Below are 25,548 nucleotides of genomic sequence, written 5' to 3'. Positions count from 1 at the left end.
CTAAGCTGTGGTAGCATAGAGGCAAACTCACAGGGGTTTTGATGGAGTTTGTAAGCTCTCTGGTTAATGCTTCTGAATCCAATCTCAGGCATTAAATTTATGAACCTTTTTTTTTGCAGGTGTCAATATATAGAAACCAACAAATACTTCTCCTATTTTCTTCTATTTTAAAAATTGAAGATAATTTACTACCTGGGTGAAACCTTTCCCACTTATCTGAAGGCCACTTTGGGAGTGGTACTATGCAGACAGGAGACAGACATGGGTTTTAGGGATAGGACTATCACTCATTGGTTGTGTGACCTTGGGAGAGTGAATCATTTGGTTTTCTAGGTATCGGTTTTGGCCCCTACAAAATAAGGGAGGTGGAATAGATGATGCCTAAGGACCCTTCTTGCTCTAGCATTCCAATTTTAATTAAAAATATCAATTGGGAGAAACTAATGTTTTAACAACCATATAATCCCATTTCTAAAACTGTTTTGAGTTTAAATATCCTGTCCCACTGTACTCATAAGTCACTTAAATGTCACAGAAATTGTAATATTTCATTTGATTGAGATTGAACAAAGTCACCCCCATTGGGATGCAAGCTCCTTATAAGTAGGGATCATTTAGTTCTTTGAACCTATATGCTTAGCATCTAGCACAGGTCCTTGCTTATATATGTGCTTAATAAATATCAGTTGATTGATTGGTGGAGTAATATATGATATATAGATTAGCGGGATGCAGAAAAAACAGGTCCAAGTGAAAGGAAATTGGAAAGACTGGGAAGGGGCTCATTTTTACTAAGCACCTGCTATTGCCCTCCTACCATTTAAAAAATCATTCATATTTATATGACATTTTATGAGGATGAGACATGCAAAAAAGAAAACACTATACAAAAGTTATCTAAGTCAAATGTTTGGATATATGAGATGAGTCATGGTGAGGTGTCAAATTAAGGGTACAAATGTAGGGAGTATGCTTATATATTGAGTGTATGAAGGGAAAAAAGCACTCATTATGTAAAAATATATCTCCCACCATATTGAATTAAAGCATTATTTTGTCAATAATCCCCAAAAGAGGATGGAAATATCCATGGAAGGAATGGGGACTTTCATTGGAAGAAGATAGACACATCACTTCCTTCCCTGGTGATTTGCTGAGATTTCTCCCTAGTGGCTCTGAGAAAAGATAGATGTTTTGATGAGAAGGTAAAGATAACTTTTAAGTGTGGAATATTTGATGAGAGTAGTAAGGGCTGATTATGGTGTTATAATGGACAATAAATAGACATTTTTATAGAGTGTGCTATGTGCCAGGCCAAGTACTAAGCAATGGTGTTATGATGACACAGGTTAAAACAGTCCCTGGGGTGACAAAATGTATACAATCAGGATAAAAAGATGGACAAAATAGATTTAAAAAGATGATCTGAAAGGAGAGGATGGGCTAATAGTTGGGATAATCAATAGATCAGTAAAATACTCATGTAGAAGGTAGCATTTTAGCTGAGCCTTGAAGGGAACTAGATATTATGGGAGACAGAAGTGAAGAGGAAGCTTCTTCCTGCAATGGAAGACAGCCCATGCAAACAGTGAAAGCATCAGAAGGGAGAAGAAAACATAGAAGGCTGAGTGAAAAACCTACCATAAACAACCTTTGATGTCAGGTTTTCAATTTTGCCTTATGTTACTGTTACTCCAGTTTGGGCAATTTATGTTGTTTTCAAATCCTAGATTGTGTTTTTGTAAGATGATTCTAGTCTAGTAATTAGTCTAATGAACCAAACTCAGTGCCTGGCTCTAGCCCTGGCTCTGGGATCTATTAGTGTTTTAAAACATTTGAGAGTTCAGGGAGGAGGGAAGGTGGAAAAGAAATTAAGAACTACAAGCTATAGTAGCTAAGGGATAATTCAGGAGTGAGCAATAAAACAATTTCACTCCTTGATTCACTCCTCTTATATCCTTCTAGCCCTAATTAACTAATGCCATATATTTTACCTTGTCTAATGAAATAGTTCAATTAAAGCTTAGCTATGATTGCAGTGAATGTGTTAAGACCAGAAGGCCTTGCTGAGTGACATCATTCTAAAATTAGAGAAAAAAAGGAAAGCCAAGGCAAGTCATCCAAAGCTTATTTGTAATAAATAAATAGCCTCATTTCTGCATCACTGCTGGTGTTAGTTAATAATCCATCAGCCCATTTTTAAGGGGGGAAGGCAGGGCAACTGGTTTTAACTGATTTGCCCAAGGTCACACAACTAGTAAGTGTGTCAAGTCTCTGAGGCCAGATTTGAACTCATGTCCCCCTGACTCTGGGGCTGGTACTCCACTCATTGCACAACCTAGCTGCCCCTAAAAGCCCATTTTTTCAATGAAAAAAAAATTTTAAATCTTCTAGGCTTATCATTTGCAATGGTCATAAAACACTGACATGATTGAAAAGTGCTTTACAAACATTTCAGTTGCTCTTCATAATAACCTCCATTATATTTTTATTCCCATTCTTCAGATGATGAAAATGATGCTCAGCCAGGCTAGGTGACTTGTCTTAGGTCTAATAGTCAGTGAATATAGATTGGAGCAAGGTTACTGAATATCTCATGTTCTATGCCTGAACAACAGTTAAACGGAGTTTGTGGGGGAAAAGAAGCAGGGAGCCACTTCAAGCAAAAAGAGAATAAGAGGAGCCACAGAGAGCTGTCAGGGGGCAAAGCCATGTGAGTGGATGTGAAGATTCCATGTTTTCTGATCTAGGTCTGATAGTAATGATCTGAGGGTGACTATGAACTGAATGAAATCCATACTATTGCCTGAGCTTGATTTAGGAAGGGAGATGGTGACGTTCTTTGTCCCATACATTTTTCCATCCTTTATCCCTCTCCTGTGCGGAGAGCCAAATGTATTATGGGTTATCTATTCACTTTAATATTACTGGTTCCCTCCCTCCCTACTAGACTGTGCCAAAGACAGCTCGGAGGGAGGGGAGAGAAGGGGCAAGGAATAAGAATGAATGAATGAATAAGGGAATAAAGCATTTATTTAGTAATTACTATACGCAAAGCTGCAAATTAGATGGAAAAGTCCTGTGATCATTATAGTGCAGCTGTAAAGCAGATGTCAATGTTTCTTTAATATCATTTCCTCTGATAAATTAATATTATTTTCTGATGTTGAACAATTGACAACATCAAGGACTTTGGACAAGAAGCTTCCTTTTTTGGTCTTATAGTGCTGTAGTTGTAACTTCTCCAAGAGCAACTGTCAGGCTGCATATTCATGGGTATTGCTTCCCAGGCTAAGGGCAGTGGTCTAGAAGCAGAGTTATTCGGGCCTTGGGCTGTCTCCATCAAGGTCTGAGGGGAGATAGTGGTCAAAGTGGTGATGATGGTTTGACTTGCCTGGCACAAGCTGCCTCCTGTCTCTCCCTCAGGATCCTTTTCTGCTTCTATTGGACTGGCTTGCTTGACTTGTATGTGGCATTTCAGGGGCATGGCTGGACCCTTTTCTGTACAATTTGCTGCCCCTGATGTTGGCTGTGAGGGTAAATACAAGACATATTGTATCAGGAGGGCAGAGTTTATAATCTCAAAGAGGATCATAAACATGTCTGAAAGGTTCGGAACCGCCGGATATAAGAAACTCTCAAAGTAGAAGGCAGAAGAATCAAAACATTTATTTAGGCTCCACAGTAACCAACCCATGAACCAGAAGCCCCATTTTGATATGTTGATCAAAATCTTCCAGGCCCAATAAGTACGCCTTGCAAGAGTAACCAGGAGGCTACAGAGAAGCATGATTGCGTAAAGCAAAATCATGCTTCCCCCTAGATGGTAATAAGATTACCCACTGGCCTGAAGTCTTTGTTCAGCTTCCTCCCGTAGATCAGCTCTGCTACTGGCAGCTCCTGCCTCAGCTGTGTCTGTGTCTGTAACTGAAGCTGCAACTGAAACTGACGATGTAACGGTCGCTGTAACTGACGTAACTGTCGTAACTGTCGCTGGCTCCAACCGGAAAAAGAAAAGAAGAATCTTCAAGCTGTCCTCTCCCCTCTTATAGGGTTTTTGACATCATCAAGCTCCGCCCAAATGACCAGGGCCGATTGGTTCCTGAGTTGGCTCCTCCCCCTAGGGTAGACCAGGTTCTGGAGCTAACACCTCCCCTCAGCCAGCCCCATGACTCATCACACAGGAAGTTCTGGTCCTGCCCCGGAAGAGCAAGCCCCAGCGTCCAGGGAAGCTCAATGAGGTAAACTGAGTCATTCAAAGAAAACAAAGGCCATTCTGGCTACACATATCCTAGGTAAAAATAAGTCTTTTTTTGTTTTTGTTTTTGAGAGGCACTACTAGTTAGGTTGTGAAGGGGGTGAAAAAGAATCAGGAAAGGCCTAATGTAGAAAGTGGCACTTGAGCTTAGCATTGAAGAGAGTTAGAGGTTCTGAAAGGCAGTAGTGAGGATGGAGTACATTTCCATTAAGATGAACATCCTGTGAGAAGACATGGAGATTAAAGAGAGAATACAGTTACATCAGAGGTACAGATAATTTAAAATGAACAAGTTTGGCTGGAACATTATGTATATGATTGAGAAGGACAGAAAAGATAGGCCAGAGTTAGATTTCATATAGATTTAAATACCAAAAGAAGAAGTCTTTTTTATTTTCTCCTAAAGGAAATGGGGTGCTACTGGAACTTTTTGAGCAGGTGACTGATGGGGTCAGACCCATGCATTGGGAGTATCACTTTGGCAACTGAGTGGAAGATAGATTAAAGCAGGGGAGGTAAGAATTCCACAACCTGACAGAAATAGGAACTTATGAAGCATGTACTATGTGAAATGAGCCATACTAGACTCTGGGGATTCACACATACACACACACACACACACACACACACACACAAACACACATACACACAGAGTCAATAACTTCAAGAAACTCACGTTCCACTGGGTAATATAACCCATAATGAGCAGCTAAATAAAAGATAGTTTGAAGAGTGAGAAAGAAAAACTGGGGGTAAGAGTAGTGGGGAAGAGAGAAAGAAAGTCTCCACATAGGAGGGCAAACCTGAACTGAGCCTTGAATGAAGCTAGGAATTCTAACAGGAGAAGGAGAGGAAGCCATGCCAAGAATAAATGGGGTGGGGTGAGGAAGATTTTTTGCTGGAAAATTTTCAGGGACTGGGATGTGGCTGGCACAATGATAGGTATCATTCAAGGCACTCCAAATAGCTTGATGGGTAGTGGGGAAAGGAATAAACATGTATATAGCACCTATTTTGTGCCATGCTCTGGGCTTTATTATCTCATTTGATTCTCATAAGGACCCTGGGCGGTAGGTGCTTTTATCATCCCAAGTTTTACAGTGGAAGAGGATAAGGTGAATAAAGGTTAAGTGACTTGCCCAGGGTCACACAGCTAGGTAGTATCTGATGTTGCATTTCAACTCAGAGCTTCCTGACTCCAAGCCCATTGTTGTAATCACTGTCTCACCTAACTGCCCCACTACTTACCTTTCCAGCTATGATAAACACATACAAACTCACATATATATGTGCATATATATATGCACATATGTGCAATATATAGTATATATACATATACATATATACATGTGTTTATATATACATATATACATGTGTGTACATAGATATATAGACATATATATTTCTTTCTAAGGCATTTGCATTGTATTTCTAAATATCATTTCTGGGTTTGCTTATTTGATTATAATGTCCCACTGTGAAAATCAATTCAGGAACAGGTTAAAAGAATTAAGAATGTAGAGAAAAGGTATAAAATCAGAAAAGCACCTCTCATTGACAGATATGGAAATTCCAACTATCAAACATTTTTGCAAAATTTGACTTGGTTTACTGGTCTGTGAAGGTCAGCAAGTCCAGGCTTATTTAGACAATGACAAGCAGGGAATTCTATTAAGATGGAACTCTTACTGAAAGTGACCTCTACCTCTCCAGAGGAGAAATTTCTAAATTGTTATAAAGCACATTTGCTGATTTTTGTGATATGAACATTGCTCCGGAAAAGAATTTCAGATTTGAGTAGATGTCCCTTCCACTTCCATATGAGTAAATGGTCAATAGAACATTAGAGTATACTCTGTCAATAAAATGGTTATACCTCTGCAACAGTCTATTATAGAAAGAGTATTTGATGAGGAATTGAAAGAACATGGCTTTTGACATGCATTTCTAGCATAATACATACTTTCAGATCTATTAAAAATTATTTTTAGGGAGAAGAGAGGAGACAGTATATTTTATTTACATTAATAAGAGTTCATTGAGCCTCCTAGGGTGTGATTATATGCCTGATCTAGTAGGCCAGATTTATCCTTAGATGAAATAGTCATTTGTCTGTACAGTGTACTCAAGAATTATTTGAAAGTCTGCCTTCCCCTAAGTATCTCCCCTGTTGACCTCACTCAGGAGCGAATGTTCTCACAAACAAATTCATTAATGAGTTAGTTAGGAAAAAAGTGGGGGAGGGCTCTGCCTCCAAAAAGATCCACTAAAAATTCTATCATCATATAGCAGTTTAGAAGGATAGGTAGGAAAAGAGATCTAAGACAGGAAAGCATCAATTACTGAGGTTGGGCACAGCAGTATGGCAAAGTGAAAAGAAGACTAGATCTAGAACCAAACAGCCAGTAATTAAGCATTCATTAAGCACTGACTGTGCATCAGTTAAGAACTGGCAAAAAGGCAAAAATGTGGTCCCTACCCTCAAGAAGCTCATTCTAAACGGAAAAGACAAAATTCAAATAACTATGTACAAAAACGCATAGATAATATAAAAAAGAAGACTAACATTAAGGGTGTGTGGGAAAGGCTTCCTCTAGAAGGTAAGATCTTAGATAGAATTTAAAGGAAGCCATGAGGCAGAGATGAAGATGGATAACTTTCTAGGAATTGAGAGTAGTCCAGAAAAATGCCTAGATTTTGGAGATGGATGGTTTTCTGTGAAGAACAATATGGAGTACAGTGTCTCTGGATTGAAGTGTTTGGGAGTAAGTAAATTGTAAGAAGACTGGAAACATATGAGGGGATATGAAGGACTTTGAAAGCCAAAGAGGATATATACAAGAGATTTTGCAAAGTTAAAAATCTATAGACTCCAACAATAGATTGAATCCAGGGTATGAAAGAAAATGTAAAATCCAAGATAACTCCAGTGTTCTAAACCTGGAGGACTGTACAGATCGTTGTAACCTCAATTGCAATAGGGAAGTTTATAAGAGGAAAGGTTTTGGGGAAAAGATAATGAATTCAGCTTTGACCAGGTTGATTTCTATGGCATATCCACTTTGAAATGTTTAATAGGCAGTTGGAATGCATGATTGCAGGTAATGAGAGAGGTTAGAATTGGAAAAGTAGATCTAAGAGTCATTGGCATAGAAATAATTGAATCCATGGTGCTGACAGAAGCAAAATAGAACAAAGAGAGAAGAGAAGATGACTCAAAACAAAACCCTGTGGGACACACTTAGCTGGTAGCCATGAACAGGATAAAGTTCCAGCAAAAAAAACTGAGGAATAATCAGGCAGGTAGGAGGAGACCCAAGATACAGTAGTGTCATGGAAACCTAGAGAGACAAGACTGTTAAGAAGTAGAGAGTAATTATTGGTATCAAAGGCTGCAGAGAAGAAAGAAAGATAGAGATTGAGAAAAGGCTATTGCATTTGGCAATTCAATCATTGGTAATTTTGTGGGGCTTGGTTTTGGTTGAATGATGAGGTCAAGAGCCAGATGTAGCAAGTTGGTTGTTGTCCTTTGTGCTCGAAGAGGACCAAAATGACATAACTATGTCAGGCTCAGATATATCATGTTCAAACATGGCTGGCCAGACTAATATGAGCTCTGAAGGCTCTATCAAAGGTTGGGCACAAAAAGTTCATATGGAAATATAGAGTGAAGATGCCTCTAAATTTGCACCTCTTATATATTCTTCTGAGCTACTGCAACTCTCCTTTGCTCATAGAGCACAGCACCTTCTTTGATTTGGGCGCACCATGTTGGGTGGTCCTGTCCCAGTGCCTCCCATGTCTCACAATTGACTCCAAAGTGCTTCAGAGAGACCTTGAGAGTGTCCTTGTTTCACTACTTCTGACATCCTGGAGAGCACTGGTCTCGTGTTTGGCCAATTCATCTGAGTTGTGATCTCTGCAGTAGAGTCTGAATGCTTGGCAGTTCAGCTTGAAAAAGGATCTAAGTGGAATTGGTCCATATTCTATTGCATCTTAGCCTCAGAGGCTACACTGAATGCACAGTCATCTGTGAACAAAAAGTTATGCACCAACTCTTTGATTAATTTAGTCTTGGCTTGTAGCCTTTTCAAGTTAAATAATTTGTCATCAGTGCTACAGCTGACCTTGTTGCTATTTTTGTCTTCATTGGAAGCATCTGACAACATCACTGCAAATGTCATGCTAAAAAGGATGGGAGGGAACATAGAGCCCTGTTTCACTCCACTGGTGGCTGGGAAGGTTCAAGAGCATCATCCATTATCCAGAACCCATGCAAACACAGTGTAAAAAAACTGGAGTACAATACTGATGAACTTCTCTGGGCAACCAAATTTTGCCATGATCTTCCCAAGCCTTCACAACTAACAGTATCAAAGGTCAAGTGAGATTCAGAAAGGTAAAAAGACTAAAAGGCAATACCACTTCTTGGGTTGTATCCCAAGGAGATCACACAGGTGGGAAAGAGACCTGTATGTACAAAAATATTTACAGCAGCTCTTTTGGTGGCAAGGAGTTGGAGGTCAAGGGACTGCCCATCAGTTGGGGAATGGCTGAACAAGTTGTGGTATATGGATGTAATGGAATACTGTTGTGCTGTGGGAGCTGGGCAAGACATGGACTTCGTGGTAACCTGGAAATCCTACATGATATAATGCTGAGTGAGCGGAAAGGACCTGGGAGAACATTATACACAACCACAGACATATGGATTCTGTGATGACTAACCTTGATGAACTTTGCTCTTCTCAGCAATACAAGGTTCAGGGACAACTCCAAAGGACTCATGATGGAGAGAGCTGTCTGCATCCAGAGAAAGAACTATGGAGGCTGAATGCAAATTGAGGCAAACTATTTGCTCTCCTTTTTTTTTCTCTTTTGTTTTTGTTTTTGTTTCTTCTTTCTCATGACTCATTCCATTGGTCATAATTCTTCAAAATCATGTGGAACTGAGTGTTGTAAACTAAAAAATAAAAAACCTTAATTAAAAAAAGAGTTAAAGGAAAGGAAGTAAAGACTTTGGACAGCATTCTCAAGGAAAATATCGGGACAATAGCTATTGGAGATATAATAATTCAGGTTGCTTTGTTTTGTTTTGAATATGGATAAGACGTGGGTATGTTTATAAGCTCTCAAGAAGCAGCTAGCAGCCTGGGAGAGACAGACAAGTAGAAGAATGGGGATTTGGAATGAGTAAATTGAGGAAGTGGAAGGTTAGAGTGTTTGAAGGAGTAATATGTTGAAGTCCTCTAATATTCGGAAAACAATGAATTCAAGTACCAGCCCCACTCCTAATTAGCTAGGTAATCTTAGGCCCTCTCTAGGCTAATGTAGGCCTGAACTTCCCCACCCCTAAATAAGGGCATTGGATTAGATACTGGAGTCACTGTTTTCTCTAGCACTGGGATTCTATGAGCAGATTATCTATGATTTTGAGGTCCTGCTTGAGTAGATGGGTATCATATAATATGAAGGAAAAATGCTTGAGAGAGCTGAGAAAGACTGTCATAGAAAAGGGGGGGAAGAAGAGAGATAAAATATAAACTATCTTCAAATATTGGCAGGACTGTCATGCAGTTAGGGTAATAAACTTTGTATGGCTCACAAAACAGAAAAAAGGGGAAATTTACCACTGTAGTAGGTAAAGGGTGCAAAAACATATATATATATATATTATATATATGTATACACATACATATGTATACATATGTATATGTATATTTAAATAGACCTAGAGCTAGTATGTCAAAATAGTAGAAGGCGGATTTTGACTTAGTTTACAAAACTCTTTAATGATTAGAACTTCTTGCTGCAAAAACTGGAAAGTAGTTTAGTAGAAGCTAGATCTAGACCAAAATCTCACACTATATATCAAGATAAGGTCAAATGAGTACATGGTTTAAACATAAAGGGTAATATCATAAGCAAATTATGGGAGCCTGGAAAAATGTACCTGTTATCTCTATAGATAAGGGAAGAGTTTATGATTTAAAAAAGAGAGAGCATCATAGGATGTAAAAAGGGTCATTTTAATTATCTGAAAAATTACATGAAAAAAACACTTTTGCACAAACAAAACCAATGTGGCTAAAATTAGAAGAAAAAAAGAAAACTGGATGGGGGGAGATTGTAGCAAGTTTCTCTTATAAAGGCCTCATTTCTCAAATATATAGAAAACTGAGTCAAATTTATAAGAACACAAGTCATTCTCCAGTTGATAAATGGTCAAAGTATATGACAGACAGTTTTCAGAAAAAGACATCAAAGCTATCTACAATCATATAAAAAAATGCTCCAAGTCTGAATTGGTTAGAGAACTGAAAATTAAAACAACTTTGAGGTACTACCTCATACCTATCAGATTGACTAAAATGTCAGAAAGAAAAATGATAAATTTTGGAGGGCATGTAGGAAAATTGAGGCACTGATGCACTGTGGGTGGAGTTGTGAACTGATCCAACCATAGAGCAATTTGGAACTACGTCCAAAATCTGTGCATACCCCTAGACCCAGAAATACCACTACTAAATACAAAAAAGATCAAAGAAAAAGGAAAAAAAGACCATGTACAAAAATATTTACAGCAGCTCCTTTTGTTATTGCAAAGAATTAGGAACTGATGAGATGTTCATCAATTGGGGAATGGCTAATCAAATTGTGCTATATGATTATAATGGAATACAATTGTGCTTTAAGAAATGCAAAACAGGATGCTTTCAGAAAAATCTGGAAAGACATATGTGAAGTGATATGAAGTAAAGTGAGCAGAACTAGAAGAAAATTATACACAGTAACAGCAATATTGTATGATGGTCAACTATAAATAATTTAGCTATTGTCAGCAATAAAATGATCCAAGACAATTTTGAAGATCCTATGATAAAAAAATGCTACCCACGTGGAGTCAGAATGCAAATCAAAGTGTACTTTTGTTTTTAGCTTTTTTTCTTTTTTTACTATGTTTTCTTTCAAAGAAATGACCAATATGGAAATATATTTTGCATCACTACACATATATAATCTACATGAAATGGATTGCCTTCTCAGGGAGCGGGAAAGAGTGGAAAGGAGGGATAGGTACTTGGAAAATAAAAGAAACTTGCTTAAAAAAAAGAACTCTTCATTAATTGAATAGATTGCTTAAGGAGGTAGAGAGTTCCCCCCCCCCCCCCCCCGCAAAAGTATCCAATTAGATGCTGCATGATTCTTTGTCAAGGATGTAGGGAATTCCCAGGTTGGATGGAATTTGACTAGTTGATTTCTAAGGTCTCTTTCTAAGTCCACATTGCTTTCTACCATTTATGTAGTATCTAGAATCATACAGTACATTGGACGGAGTAACTGTTGGGCAAATATTTGTTAATTGATTGGTTGTTTGTTTACTAAATAGTATTGAAGAGTCTTTTCTTTAATTGACAAGCTAAACAACACATTACTCTAGTCCCTTGTGGTTAGAATTCTGATTTGTTGAGTCCACAATTCTAGAAAACTCATTCCTATAACTAGCTAGATTCAGACTAATAGAATTATTTTTTTAGTTAATTTTTTAAATTTCATATTGTGTCAATATCAAATCTAGAGAGTCCCTAAGCTGAGCTGCCTATTTTTCACATGAAAGTTTTCTTCTCTCCCCATAAATAAAAATAAACATGAAGACTCAGTGTAGATGACCCCCAGGGAAGTCAGATCTTAAACGAAAGGACATTTCTGCCCTGTGCTAAACCTGTAAGCTGAAAAGAGAGTTCTTTAAATGATACAAGAAGCGACTTCTCCAAGTCGGGCCAACGACTGCACAAGACTGATTAGGGACCAGGAGAAATGTTGAAGCAAGTTTGGTTAGATGCATAAATCACCTGTCTCCAGTGAAGTCGGAAGATGTCCCTCCTGGCTGTAGGCAGTGCTTCTTGTTTGAGGTCACTTGTCTGAAAGGTCCAGCCAGCCAGTCCCTAAAGTGTTGCCACTGCCCAGTTTCCAAAGCTTTCAACGTTTTCCATGAGTTTTCCACACCAAGAGCATGTGAGAGTGTGCTTGGCCCTGAGCAGCAGCCATCAGAGCCTTCAGACAGGACTTAGAAGCCGCCCTGTGGATTAATTCACTGCAAATTCAAACAGAAAACCCCATAGTAGCATTGCCCGATTCTAGTTGCTTCAAAGCTCTTACTTTATTCTCTCTGCCTATAATGGAGAACATGCCGAAGGCTCCTCTTCTGGTGGAAATCCAAGGATGCAGTCTTCAGGCAGTGACTCTGGTGCAATCTGAGAGAACTGATTATCCTAAGTGCCCAAAGTCCATGACTTTTCCAATTCGTAGGTTTCTTGGGTCTCTGAAAGCATCAAATGAATCACCATGCTGCCAAAATCCACACAGCCAATCACCCGTATCCTTCCCTTCAATCCGAACGAAAGCATCACTCTGGAACTTGTGCATCTTCACTATGTACTGGGCCACAGCCTCTAAGTGTCTCGGGGAGGTTCCACTCACAACCACAAAGTCATCCGTATATTTCAGTTCTGGAGAAATCTGGATCACACAAACATCTTTTGCATTTTCTTACCTCAAGAGTGACACCAGCAGGTCCATGTCAAATTTGGGTTCGGTGTGACCTGCGGCAGCTCGCTTCGCTGGGGCGTCAGCCTTGTCTCACCGCGAACCACTCCGGAGCTCGCGCACTCCCGCGGCCCAAGCGAGGCCTGGGCCTCGTGCCAGGCCTGCACCATCCGGTGCTGGGCCTAAGCAGCTGCAGGAGGCGGGCCCAGCAGCGGGTGCCCAGTAGCAGGTCCGAACCCGTCACTGAAGAGAATCATTAAAACCAAAAAAAAAGATATCTTTTTTTCATTTCCTTCTAATTGGAAAAAAAAAGAAAAAGAAAAAAATCCTGGTAACATATGCATAATCAAGCAAAAGTAAATCACTTATTTGGCAGTGTGTGTGTGTATAAGTACCTGTGTGTGTGTGTGTGTGTGTATAAGTGCCTGTGTGTGTGTGTGTGTGTGTGTGTGTGTGTTTGATTCTGCACCCTGAATCCATCACTTTTTGGTCAAGAAGTGGATAGCACCATTGATCATAGTTTTTATATTTTTCAAAGTTTGCTGTCTTTAAATTACTTTTGCTGTTGTATAAATTACTCTCCCGTTTCTGCTGATTTTATTTTTCATCTATAAAAGTCCTCAAAATTGTTCATTTTTGTAATATTGACATGATAGAACTAATTTTTTGGTTCTTCTTTTTTTCATTTTGCATCAGCTCATATAAGTCTTTCCATATCTCCATGAAATCATCTGTTCCATTTGTTACAATGTAATAGTTTTGCATTTTAGTCATATACCACATGTTGTTCAGCCACTCCCAACTGATGGGCATCCCTTTATTTTTCAACTTTCTGCCATGACGATGAGAGCTTCGTATAGATATTTTCTATACATAGGACTATTTTCCTCTTTTCAAAATCTCTTTTTGGCATAGGCCTAGAGCTAGTGTAGCTGAGTCAAAGAACATGCACTACTTTAGTAATTCTTTGTGTGTGATTCCAGAAAGCTTTCCAAAATAGTTGTACCCATTGACAGGTCCATCAACAGGGCATTAATGTGACTATTCTATAGCTGGTATATTTGTCATTTTCTTTTATTTTTTTATAATCCTTGCCATTCTAATGGGTCTCACTAATGGATTGTTTAGCTATTGATAATTTAATCAAAACTTTTCTTTCTATAGATGCAATAATAACTAAGGCTTGCTGATATCAAATAACTCTCTCAAGACTATAGAAGTAGTTAATGGCAGAACTGGAACTACTCCTTGGGCCTACTAATTCAGAGTCCAGTTTGCTTTTCCAATGTAAAATGTATAATTTTTTTCCAATGTCCTTTGGCTTTAGAAACCTAGGCTGAAAAACCCCAAATAGCTCTCAATTTTTCTTTGAAAGTAATGCAAATATATTTTATTATTAAAAATAATGCATTCTGGTTAAGAGGTCATGATTCCTCTCTTTTTCAGAAAGCATGCTCTCATTGATCTTCCCATTTTAATTATGTCCAATGCAAATTAGCAACTCATAGAAACTCAGTACTCTTAAATAGATGGAAGGAGTAACTGAGGGTTTGAGTAAAATGACACATCCATGGTCACACAGCCAATATAAGTCAGGGCCAAGACATGAATCCAAGTTTTCCTGACTCTTTAGGTAAAGATACACTATTTTAGAAACATATGACTAAATATATGACTAAAACGACAACTTTTTGGATGACATTTTCCAGCCACATTACAGCCAGGTCAAGCAAGCTGGTTATACAAGAAGCTGTTGAGCCTCCCATTACAAGAAGTTAAATAGTCATCTTTCTTTGTATGGTAGAAGTATAATCCATTGTGCTCATTGGCCATGTGCTCAAAGCATGTTTGAAAAGCTATGTCAACCAAATCTGTACACTAGTAAGGGGATGGGAGGGTGATGGAGCTGCTTCCAGAAGTCATTGTCCCTTAGGGCACTAATAAGTTTCTTTTCCTTTCAGTTCAGCTATTCACTTTATTTGATCACAAGTCTAGCAGAACTACTGATAGAATGTGATTGTCCTTGAGCTCTAGAAGCCTAGGCTGAAAAAAGCCCTAAATAGCTCTCAGTTTTTCTTTAAAAGTAATATAAATATATTTTATTGTTAAATACAAATTTGACTTGTTTTTCTAAATTTATTTTAAATAATAAGGAAGGCTTTATTAGTAGAATCCTATAAGACATCCCTCTGTAAAGTGATTAACTATTTTATTAAGAAAACAATCTTCCCATAATTCATCTTTTATATAATTACAGATTTTTGTCTTTTGGGTTTGCTGAAGAAGATAACACTTAACAAACATGGCAGCGAAGCAATTCTTTGTACCTGTGTCAGCATGGTATTTCACCATAAGTATTCATTTACTCTGAAAGGCAACAAAGCTGAACCCGGGGCTTAATTGAATCCTGCTTCCTTTGATACAGCTTACTGGTCACCAAAAGAATTAAAAAATCCTATGTGGAATTGAACGCCTCCAAGTTGGGGGATTTCTTAAGAACACATGAGTTGCCATACCCTTCCCTGCTGACTAGATGTGTTTCAGTTTGGATGTAAGGGGCAATCGATGGTCAAGGATCGCTTCATTTTTATCTTTTTATTCTCAGTGCCTTTTCAGAGTGACTAACAGATGCTTATTGAAGTAATGGATGAATGACTACAAACTTTTACTCTTCATTAGTACTCTACATTCCAATTCATACACACCATGGATAATACTAGAGATGTAAACTTTTCTTTCTAGATTTTCATGGGTTCCTCTTCATCTTTTGTTTTTCCTTGTATGGAGGCAGTTTAAGTTCATCTAGCCATTTTGTCTCTTTCTAGTCTATTTTTTGCCCATATTATCATTTTGCTGAAATTGGTAACCCATTCAAGTATCCAACAATATCTTTTGATCTCTAAACCATCTCTGTGCATCATGTCTCAGAGCAGGGTTGTCCAAACTTAGGTTATCTTAGGGCTGCATTAAAGTAAAATAATTATTCGAGGGCTGCACCCACAATAAAAAATACACTACACTAATAGAAAGTGGGGGAATGTGCATCATCAATATGACAGGTGAAAGCGTGAAGCATGAAAGCAAAAACAAAACAACAAAGCAACAACACAACAGTATAAAGCTAGGTGCATACTAACTAGTCTGCATCATACAGACAGAACGCATCCCACAGATCGATTGAAAATTCCATGAGATATGTTCCGTCTGTAATACTGCTTAAAACCACCAAAGAAAATTAACATCAACAAGATTATTTATTAGTGATGGAATTAAAATTCTAATAGGCATTCCATGCAAATTATTATTTTATTTTTTCGCTCATGAAAATTAAAACCCAGAAGCAGGCTGCATAGAATCGCACTGTGGACCATATTTTGGACAGCTCTGGCTTAGAGTATGTTTCAGTGAATAGCCACATATATTTTGTGAGCATTTATTCCTGAGGCAATTAGCATAAAATATAACTTTTCCAGACACTTTTGACTTTCTTGGTCCTGGAAAATCTTAATTACAAACAAAATATAGCCATAATCAAACAAATCAGTGAGGTGATTTCACCCAACACTGATTCTGTTTTTTTTTTCAAAGTGCTAGAAATAATTTTGGGGAAATTACATCCCTTTGCTGGACTCCTCAAGAGATGTTGGTTCATCTTGGCTCCACCAAGTGCTCGGTTTTACATCTATTTTATATCACTTCAAAGATGTTGACATGTGGAGGGTCTACTCCACTGTCACGCAATGTGTTTAAACTTGCCATCATTTTCACCAAATTAAATGATTTTTCATAATCAACAAGTATGCAATACCTAAGGCTACAATATTCTTTCCATTTTTCTTAACATCTTTAATATGTCACATAGAAAGCCAGAAGTGTTCTTTTTTGCTAAATTACTCAGGCATTGTAGACTATGAATAATAATTTGACCTTATTAAATATCTAATATTTTCTCAATGAAGTCTAAGATGAAGTGATTTTTTGGTGGCCACACGTACTGTTAATGTATTGAGCTTAGAATTCACTGCAGTACTCAGTTTTTTTTTTCCTTCAGTCATCACCCCCTCCCCATATCTTGCACAGGTGATGTTTATTGGATTTTTTTCAAAATGTAAAATCAGATGATGGAAGTATCGGGGTTCCCAATGTCCCCATCAAGATTACCATCCCAAGATCACTTGGACACATAAAATTGACTTTAGACCACTATTTCTAAGTGTAAGTTGCCTGAAAGAACATTTCAACATGAAAATCAATACAAAAATAGCCACAACAGTTTCTCACCATAGCCCTGTGATACAAGAGCACTATTATTCAACCGGTGTCAGATCTGTTAAGCACATATTTGTTTTTGATTTTCTTTCTCAGTACTCATCAAGGTCATGCTAATACGATGTAGGAGCAATAGAACAATTTAATATTTGTTTTTCCCTCTTTTTTATAAAAAGGAAATTGGCTTAAAAATCAGTTTTAATGAAAAAATTAAAAATGGTCATAGTTTTGTTTTGGGTTAATTTTTTTAGGGAAAATTAAGCTTTAATTCAGTTAAAGAAATAGCTTATTTATCCTATTTCTATTTGTTTCTTGGCTAGATGATTGCATTCAGGCAGCCATTTCAATTACTTAATATCTGGACACATATTCTAACTTTATGATCACACTTGATTTTGCTTTTGATTTCAGATGCAGAAACTGAGGGAAACATGACTCAAGTTCCTAGACTATATCAATAGAAAAAAAAGATAAGATTCTTTCAGAAAGGTTGTTCTCTGTTTAGAGAGATAGGGTTGAGGGCAGGAAGAAAAAAAAAAAACATTGAGCATGTCCTAACATATTAGTATTTATGTAAGTTATTTTATACATTATATAAATTATTAGGCATATCCTACTCATTTCCATGTAGTCTGAATATGTGTACTTCCAGAAAGGAATAACATTTTAGCTAGCTTGCATAACATCTCGCCCTGGTGTTTTCCTGAATACACATGAGCCACAAACTGCAGAAGAAATTCAAGAGGCTGACTGTCTTCAAAAGAATCTGGGAGGATGATCAACTCATATATGTTGGTCAGCACTCTGAGCATGGTCTTGAAAAAAAGAAATCCTCCATTCCACATGACTGTGGATGCTCTACTGGTTATATCCCATTGTGTTGTTGATTCTGTTTTTACCTACTTGAAAAGCTTTCCATGGGAGTGGAATAAATCTATCTGAAGAAGAAAAACTTTCTCTAGGGAGGATTCCAACACCTTTTGACACATACCTAAACTTGAATGCACGGTGACCTAACTTCAGCCAAGGGCAGAAGAAAGATGTTATAGTAATTAGGGTGGGAATTTTTTTTTTTTACTGTTTCTCTTTTGGAATGCTGAGGTAATCAAGTACCTTTGATGAATTTTCCTTTTCCAATGTAATGGCAAGCAAAGTGGACTTTTGTTGTCTTTTTTTGGAGTGCTTCTCAGCACTAAGGAATCTTTGATTGAATCAGGAGTCTTTGATGACCTGCTGGTGTTGAGGGAAGGCCTAGTTTACATGGGTTTGAGTAGCATGGTTGTGATGCCCTTTGACCCTGAAGAATTATATATAAACTCAGAGGTTAGTGTTTTGCCTTTGGGGGCACACTCATTGAAAGAATGTTGGTGATAAGACTCTGGATACCTGTTGAAGCAGTCCCCCCAGCTTTGAAAACCCAGATGTTGGTGCTTCTCTCTGGTAAATATGTATATATCATGATTTGGTCAGACACATAAAAGCCTGTCTGTTGATCTGTTTGTAATTTCAATTTGTATTTGCTCTGAAGTTCAGGGTGCTGGCTTTTCCCCCTGAACTAAGTGAATGGTATATGTATGTTAATTAAAGTAAGACTGTTTACTCCTTAAAGTTGCTTTCCTTAGAAAAGCAGATCAAAGGACCTGTGCTAGCAGCCCTCCTATGTGTTCTTGTTGTTTATCTTTCACCTCCACAGCAGCTGCTAGCAACATTGTTGTTACAGAAGATTAATTTCTAGGTGGTCACATTTAAACACAAATGAAGACATACTTATGTAGATTAACTGTTGTTTTGACCTTAATGGTAGTCAAAAATGTACAGCCAAAGAGCATTCAAGTAAGAGCTCTTGATTTTCCAAATATTGTGCTCCTCAGACAGTTGTCTGATGGGCTGCGTTGCTTGCATCATTTACATTTCATATCAAGAGTTCTGTCTCCTTCTCTTTCACCTCCTAGCATAGCTTTTGTGATGTCTTAAGAGGTCTCACGGTATAATAAAAGGTGTGAAATTATCTTTCTTTTTCTTAAGCAAAAATAATATTAAAGTCTTAAAAAGACATAGCTGAAGTATGCTTCTTTCAAGGGGAGAACAGGAAAATAGATAGGAGAAGGCACACATTAATAAAAGCAGTTGGTGAGGGGATGTCCCAGGACAAAAATATTAGCAGTCATTGACCCACATAGTAGTAAAGTTAGTCACTGATAATTTTGAGTTAGCCTAAGCCACCATCTTGTTGATTTACGACCTTTAGAAATATTATTTTGGAAACTGCAAGAAAGATGTGTCAGAGCTAGAAGTGTCTGGAAGAAAGAAAAATAATTAGGAGGCTTTTACAAAAAACTAATTAATAGATAAGGCTAGAGTTGGAGTGTTGACTATATTATTAAAAGGGAGGGGATCGTGATGAATGCTAACTATATCATGAAGACAAAAAAATAAATATAACATGGAAAATGATTGAATATGAGGAGTTTGGGAGCAACAAGGAGCAATCCTAAATAACCCTGAGACTGCTGACCTGATTGACTGAAAGGATGGTGGTACCCTAACAAAAGACAATATGGTATGGAGAAAGGTCAGATCTAGTGGTGAAAATATGTTCTAGTTGGGCCGTTATCTGAGAACACTCTAAGAAATTCAGGTGGAGATGTCTATTGGGTAAAGATGCATGAATCAGCATAAATCAATTCTTATAGCTGTTATCAGTCAGTCACTAAATATTTATTAATCACTTAATATGTGTCAGGCACTTTGCTAGGTACTAGGGATACAAAGAAAAGATAATGGGTTCATTTTTCCAACTCCCACTCCTACTGCCAGGTATAGTTTCCAGAAGGAGGCAAATGGATACCGTTCTCTGGTTTCTATGGACTAATCTGAGGAAATAAAGTTTCTAGTATTGTCACTTATGTTAATGTCTTTGCCATTATCAATCTGTTGATCTCCATTAGCTTTTATAAATGGAATTTACCGAGAAGATATAGCTAGAACAATTGGCCAAAAAAATCTCCCTTCCTCAGGTCATATGTTCTACAGCACAACTAACATTCCTGGACAGAATTGGCTCCGACTTATAGCAGAGTAAAGCACATGTGTAGAGATGCCTTTCTATGGTCTATAGAGAATATTTCTCTTCATCATGAGGGATTTCCGAATTCTGAAACCTGCCATTGTCCACATACAGCTGTAGAGTACCCCCCTTTTTATATTGACACCTATATATCTATTCCTAAAAGTATTCTTAATTATTATTCCACAAAAGCAGGTAAAAAAAAGATAGCTGTAGAAAATTTACTTCCTCTGATTCTCTGTTTTTATATATGTGTGTCCAAGATTGAATGGACTGGGAACAGAATATTGAATTTTATGTCCAAGTCAAATTATGACTATCTCCTAGAACTTTTGTTATTTGATTTTATTTGTTTCAATACTTCTCCAAAAAGTTTTTGTAAACTGTTTTAGCTAGCTATCTATAGCCATATGAAAAAATGCTCTAAATCGTTGTTTCTATTCCTTTTTCTTTTTTAAATGGTATTTCTTTCCAATCACATGTAAAGAAAGCTTTCAACATTCACTCTGATAAGATTTTGAGTTCCAAACATTTTTCTCCCTCTCCCCCTATCCTCCCTTCCTTCCCTCCCACCTCCCCAAGACAACAAGCAATCTGGTATAGGCTATACATGTACCATCATATTAAACATATTTATTTCCATGTTAGTCATGTTGTGAAAGAAAAATCCAACCAAAAGGGAAAAACCAAGACAAAGAAAAAAAAACAAACCAAAACCCCTTCCCAAAAATGTGAAAATAATATGCTTTGATTTGCATTCAGACTTCATAGTTTCTTCTCTGTATGTGGATAGTATTTTCCATCATAAATCTTTTGGAATTGTCTTAGATCATTATGTTGCTGAGAAGAGTCAAGTCTATCAAAATTGATCATCAAACAATGTTGCGGTTACTGGGTACAATGTTCTGCTCACTTCACTCAGCATCAGTTTATGTAAGTCTTTCCAGGTTTTCTGAAATTTTCTTGCTTATCGTTTCTTTTAACACAGTAGTATTCCCTTACCTCCATATGCCATAATTTGTTCAGCCATTTCCCAATTGATAGACATCTCCTCAATTTCCAATTCTTTGCCACCACAAAAAGAGCTATTACAAATATTTTTGTACGTGTGGGTTCTTTTCCCTTTTTGATGATCTCATAGGGGTCAGCAAAGAATGTCCCATGGGTGAAACATGACCTGCTTTCTGTTTTTGTATGGCCCATGACGGCTTTCACATATTTTTAAAAGTTGTATTACAATAGAGTCATGCTTCTTCTTTTACATATTATTTCTAGCTGCTTTCAGAATACAAATACAAAGTTGAATAGTTGTGACAGAAACCTTATATGACACTTTCATCACTTCTCGTTGCTGCTTGTTTTAAAACAAATCATAGTGACTCAGTTCTAACTTGATAGTGTTTAAAATGCCACATGTATTGCTGTACCATGGCATTATTTTTGTATTTTAATATGCACTTATCATCAAAACAAGAAGAGAATGAAAAAATATGATTTTTTTTTGTTCTGAATGATGGTATATTTTTTTCTGAACAAGAAAAACCACCCTCAACCACTATTATCAAACTTTCACTGAATGTCTTTGGAAATTAGCTTTTCCTGCATACTTCATATTTTTTTTAATCAATTCAGCCCAAAATTACAATATGAAATGACTCTTACATGCAAAATTTATAGTGCCTTAAAGTCAATTCTGTAACAACCAACATTTTTTGAATCTCAAGTAATGTCAAGTTGCTTTATATATTTCCTATGCTGTCAAAAATTAAAACAAGAAATGAGGTCTTCATTCCCACACACATTTTCAACAGATCTATATTCCAAGTTCAAACTACAGTTCCAGTGGTAATTTTTTTGAACCTTAATGCAAGAGCCAAAGAAATGTCCATATTTCAAAATTCATTTGACTGTGCACTTGAGGAACTCCTACCTAACCGTCAATTCAGAGGAATTAATCTATTATATGCAATGACATGCTAAAAGGTAAATATTGAGAACAATCAAATAGAATTTTACAAATACTTTCCAGGCAATTAATATCCTTAATTGCATCATATTCTTGTAGATTAATATCAGTGTTCAGCAGAACTTTTCTATGTGAAAAGACAATTTTAAAGATGAAATATGTAAAATCTTAATACAGATAACAATTAACAGATGAATATTTGCAATCAGTTTTGATTTAGGGAACACTAAATTTGAAACATAATTAAGTAAATTGTTTTCCAAAAAGAATTATATCCTCATCAGTAGGCCTGTATTAACAAAAAGTTTATTATTATTATATTTATTTTAATAAATACAAAGTTTGAAAATTTGGTTTTTCTCTTGTTTTATAAGTGCCTCACATATTAGGTTCAATTTTCCTTTTTTGCCCACAAAACAGAAAATATTTGCTATCTGGACCTTTGCACTAAAATTTTGCCAATTGGTGTAGACAGGCTTAACTAGTGAGAGCTTGAATTTATATACCATTTTAAATCTTTCTAGAAGTTTTTTGTTGTCGCATATTATTACTTTATACTATCCTCAGGACAATTTTAAGAAGTGACAACTTCTTTTCCTCCTATTACATAAAATTAAAGAGATTGTGAGCCACAAATATGACTCACCTGAAATCACATTTTGTGCCTGAGAGGCTTGTTTTTGTTCTCCCTTCCTTTTTGAAGAGGACCAATGACATCATGGGTGATATCTTAACTTGTGCTGAATTATATTTAAGTGAGGCAAAGTTGCACAGCCCTCAGCCTCACTCTCAATTGAGACTGGATGACTATTTGTCAGACACGTTTCAGTGTGGATTCCTTTTGCGGATATGGGTTGGACTAGATTGTTGGTGAAGTCCCTTCCTACTCTCAAATGTCTGAAATTCAATGAGTCAGTGAATGAACATACATCAGTTAATAAGGCTAGAGGGACCAACCATCTGAGAAGCTTAGGAGAAAGCTAGGTAGAAGTGTCTAGGGAACCAGAACCTGAACCTATTTCAGTAAAATTCACGTCTTAGGATGATAGAAACATACCATCATAGATCTAGAGCTGGAAGGGACATCAGAGGCCAATTAGTCCAATCATTTCACATTCCAAATAAAATCCAAAGAAATTAAGGGAGACGTTAGTTGCCCTGCAACACTTTATCTTTAATTATAAAATTCAATTAGCTTTTAAAGATTGAGAAAATTTCAAGCCCTCAAAGTTATCATTCTGAAAACCCATAATGATTGTAGCATAGAAAATATGGGATTGAAAAAGGTGAAAGAGATTTGGCTGAATCGTTACTGACCTCTGGCCATTAATATCTATAACTATATCATTAAAACAAAAAGAAAGTGATACTAGCTTCCTAGTTTTGCTGTCATTTTCCCTTTTCTAGGGGAACTAGTCTAAGGAAGTCAAGACTCAGAAGAGATCTAGAAAACTATTAACTAGAACTCTTCATTTTAAACTTTGTTTAATCATAGTACATTGTTTTTCTACACAAATGTAATGCTTGTAGGAAACAGGTTTTCATTTTTTCCCAAATGTCTAGAAGAGTGCCTGGCACATACTAAGAGATAAATGGATGCTTACAAAATTAAAACATTCGTATAGAGGTCCCTAATATTTATTGAGAGATCGTATTTTCCATGTATTTTGAAGAGCAGATAATCATGTTGAAATATTGATTGTTATTGATAACCACTCAACTAATCTTGTCCAAGAAAAAGGATATATTCATGGGAGTCCCACATTTACCCTGAAAGTTAGTACATTCTCAGAGAGATGAACTTGCTGATTATTAAACTGGTTTGATGATATTCATCAATCCTCTCTCTATCTCTTCCATCTTTTGGCAGGGAAAACAAACTCATTGTCAGAGGATATGTAGATTTATGGATTTTCCCAATCAGAAATAAGTCCACCTACTGCCAATCCCATTGACTGGTAGGTTTGCTCTATTTAAATTTTTGGCCATCTAACCACTCACAGGGATCTCTGAGCACCACTGCCTTCAGGTAGCCCATTACAAAGGAGCATGATGGAACTTTCAGCCAGTTCCAACAAAGAGCCCTGTCTCTATTTTTTATCATCTTTTCATTCTTCCCTCTCAGGCATAATTTTCCCCTTTGTCACAGCTAAATAATTTCATCTTGGCATTCCCCAGTCAAATCTTTACAAGCAGCAAAATTTGATTGAGAAGGGAAGAGTGAAGAAAAAATAATATATGTATCTCATTCCCTCCAATTTAGCTAATCCCCACAACCAGAGATATCCTAAAAAGGGGTTCATAATGGATCATATGACTAGATTGAATACACAACATTGTATTAATGGGTTGTAATCTCTCATTTCAAAATTAACTTGTACCTTAAAAGTAAACTTATGGTAGAGCTTGAAATGAAAAAGATATAATTTTTCTTCCAAAACTCAAGGATTATTTCAGTGTCCAAATTGTTTCTCTTCCCCACCTCCCTTATACTTACTTCTCCCATCTTTCTTGAGTTAGACAGCTGATAGGACAAATCAAAAGATATCGGGTGAACAACAGCTATGGAGCACTAGGAGATGTAAGGATTTGTAACAGAATGCTCTCCTAGGTGAATGGATGCACCATTGTTAAGAATTGTATTTTCAAATACCTCCCCCAACAAAAGTCCTAAGGTAAATGCTCTTTGTCTGATGAAAATGTTATATCCCAGTGAGGAGTGCAAGAGGAAGTGAAAAGCATGTGGGTTCAGATTTGCTATTTTTTTTTTTGGTGTACTCTTTATAGGATGAACATGCTTGAGTAGGCACATTAGCAACTATACACACACACACACACACACACACACACACGTGTGTGTGTGTGTGTGTGTGTGTATAATATGTATGTATGTGTATACATATATGTATGTATATATATTACCTTGAAATTGGTTATTATTTTATTTAAAATTCAAATTCAGATCAGATAAAAATTAGATAAAGTTTGGAAAAGAGAATGGTCCTGAAGGCAAACTCTAAAAGACTCCTTGATATGCTAATAGCAGTATTTGTTGCATTCCCACTAGGATGCTGCCCTCAGGGTCTAGATACTTTCTCTGACTGATGGCTAAAATCTCTTAGGTGAAATCAAGACTTCTATTGAGAAACAAACTCAAATTGCAATCTCATTTATGCTAAGGTGTAAATGATGAATAGTAGAATAATTTTTTTCCCCTCGAAATCACATTTTAATAAGGGAGTATAAAGTTATTTATTGAGTACTTGAGCTAGGGAAAAGAACACCACTAGAACAGGTGAAAGGGCACACAAAGGTCAGACTGGAGATGCCCAAAACAAGATTCACTGACAACACCCCCACCTTTTTTTCAGTTGGACTGTGTTGCCCAGAATTCATGGCAACATGTCAACAAACAAACCTCCTTGTTATAGGGTCCTGCCT

General features: G+C 37.0%; 1 pseudogene; it reads right to left on the bottom strand.

The window, feature by feature from the left end:
• Positions 1–12,414: 12,414 nt before the first annotated feature.
• Positions 12,415–25,548, bottom strand: part of LOC118837075 — a 59,067-nt pseudogene continuing 45,933 nt past the window's right edge.

This window comes from Trichosurus vulpecula, chromosome 2 (assembly GCF_011100635.1).
Source record: "Trichosurus vulpecula isolate mTriVul1 chromosome 2, mTriVul1.pri, whole genome shotgun sequence".
NCBI classification, from domain to species: domain Eukaryota; kingdom Metazoa; phylum Chordata; class Mammalia; order Diprotodontia; family Phalangeridae; genus Trichosurus; species Trichosurus vulpecula.
The sequence above is the reverse complement of the archived record's forward strand: the minus strand, read 5'-3'. Positions and strand labels throughout refer to the sequence as shown.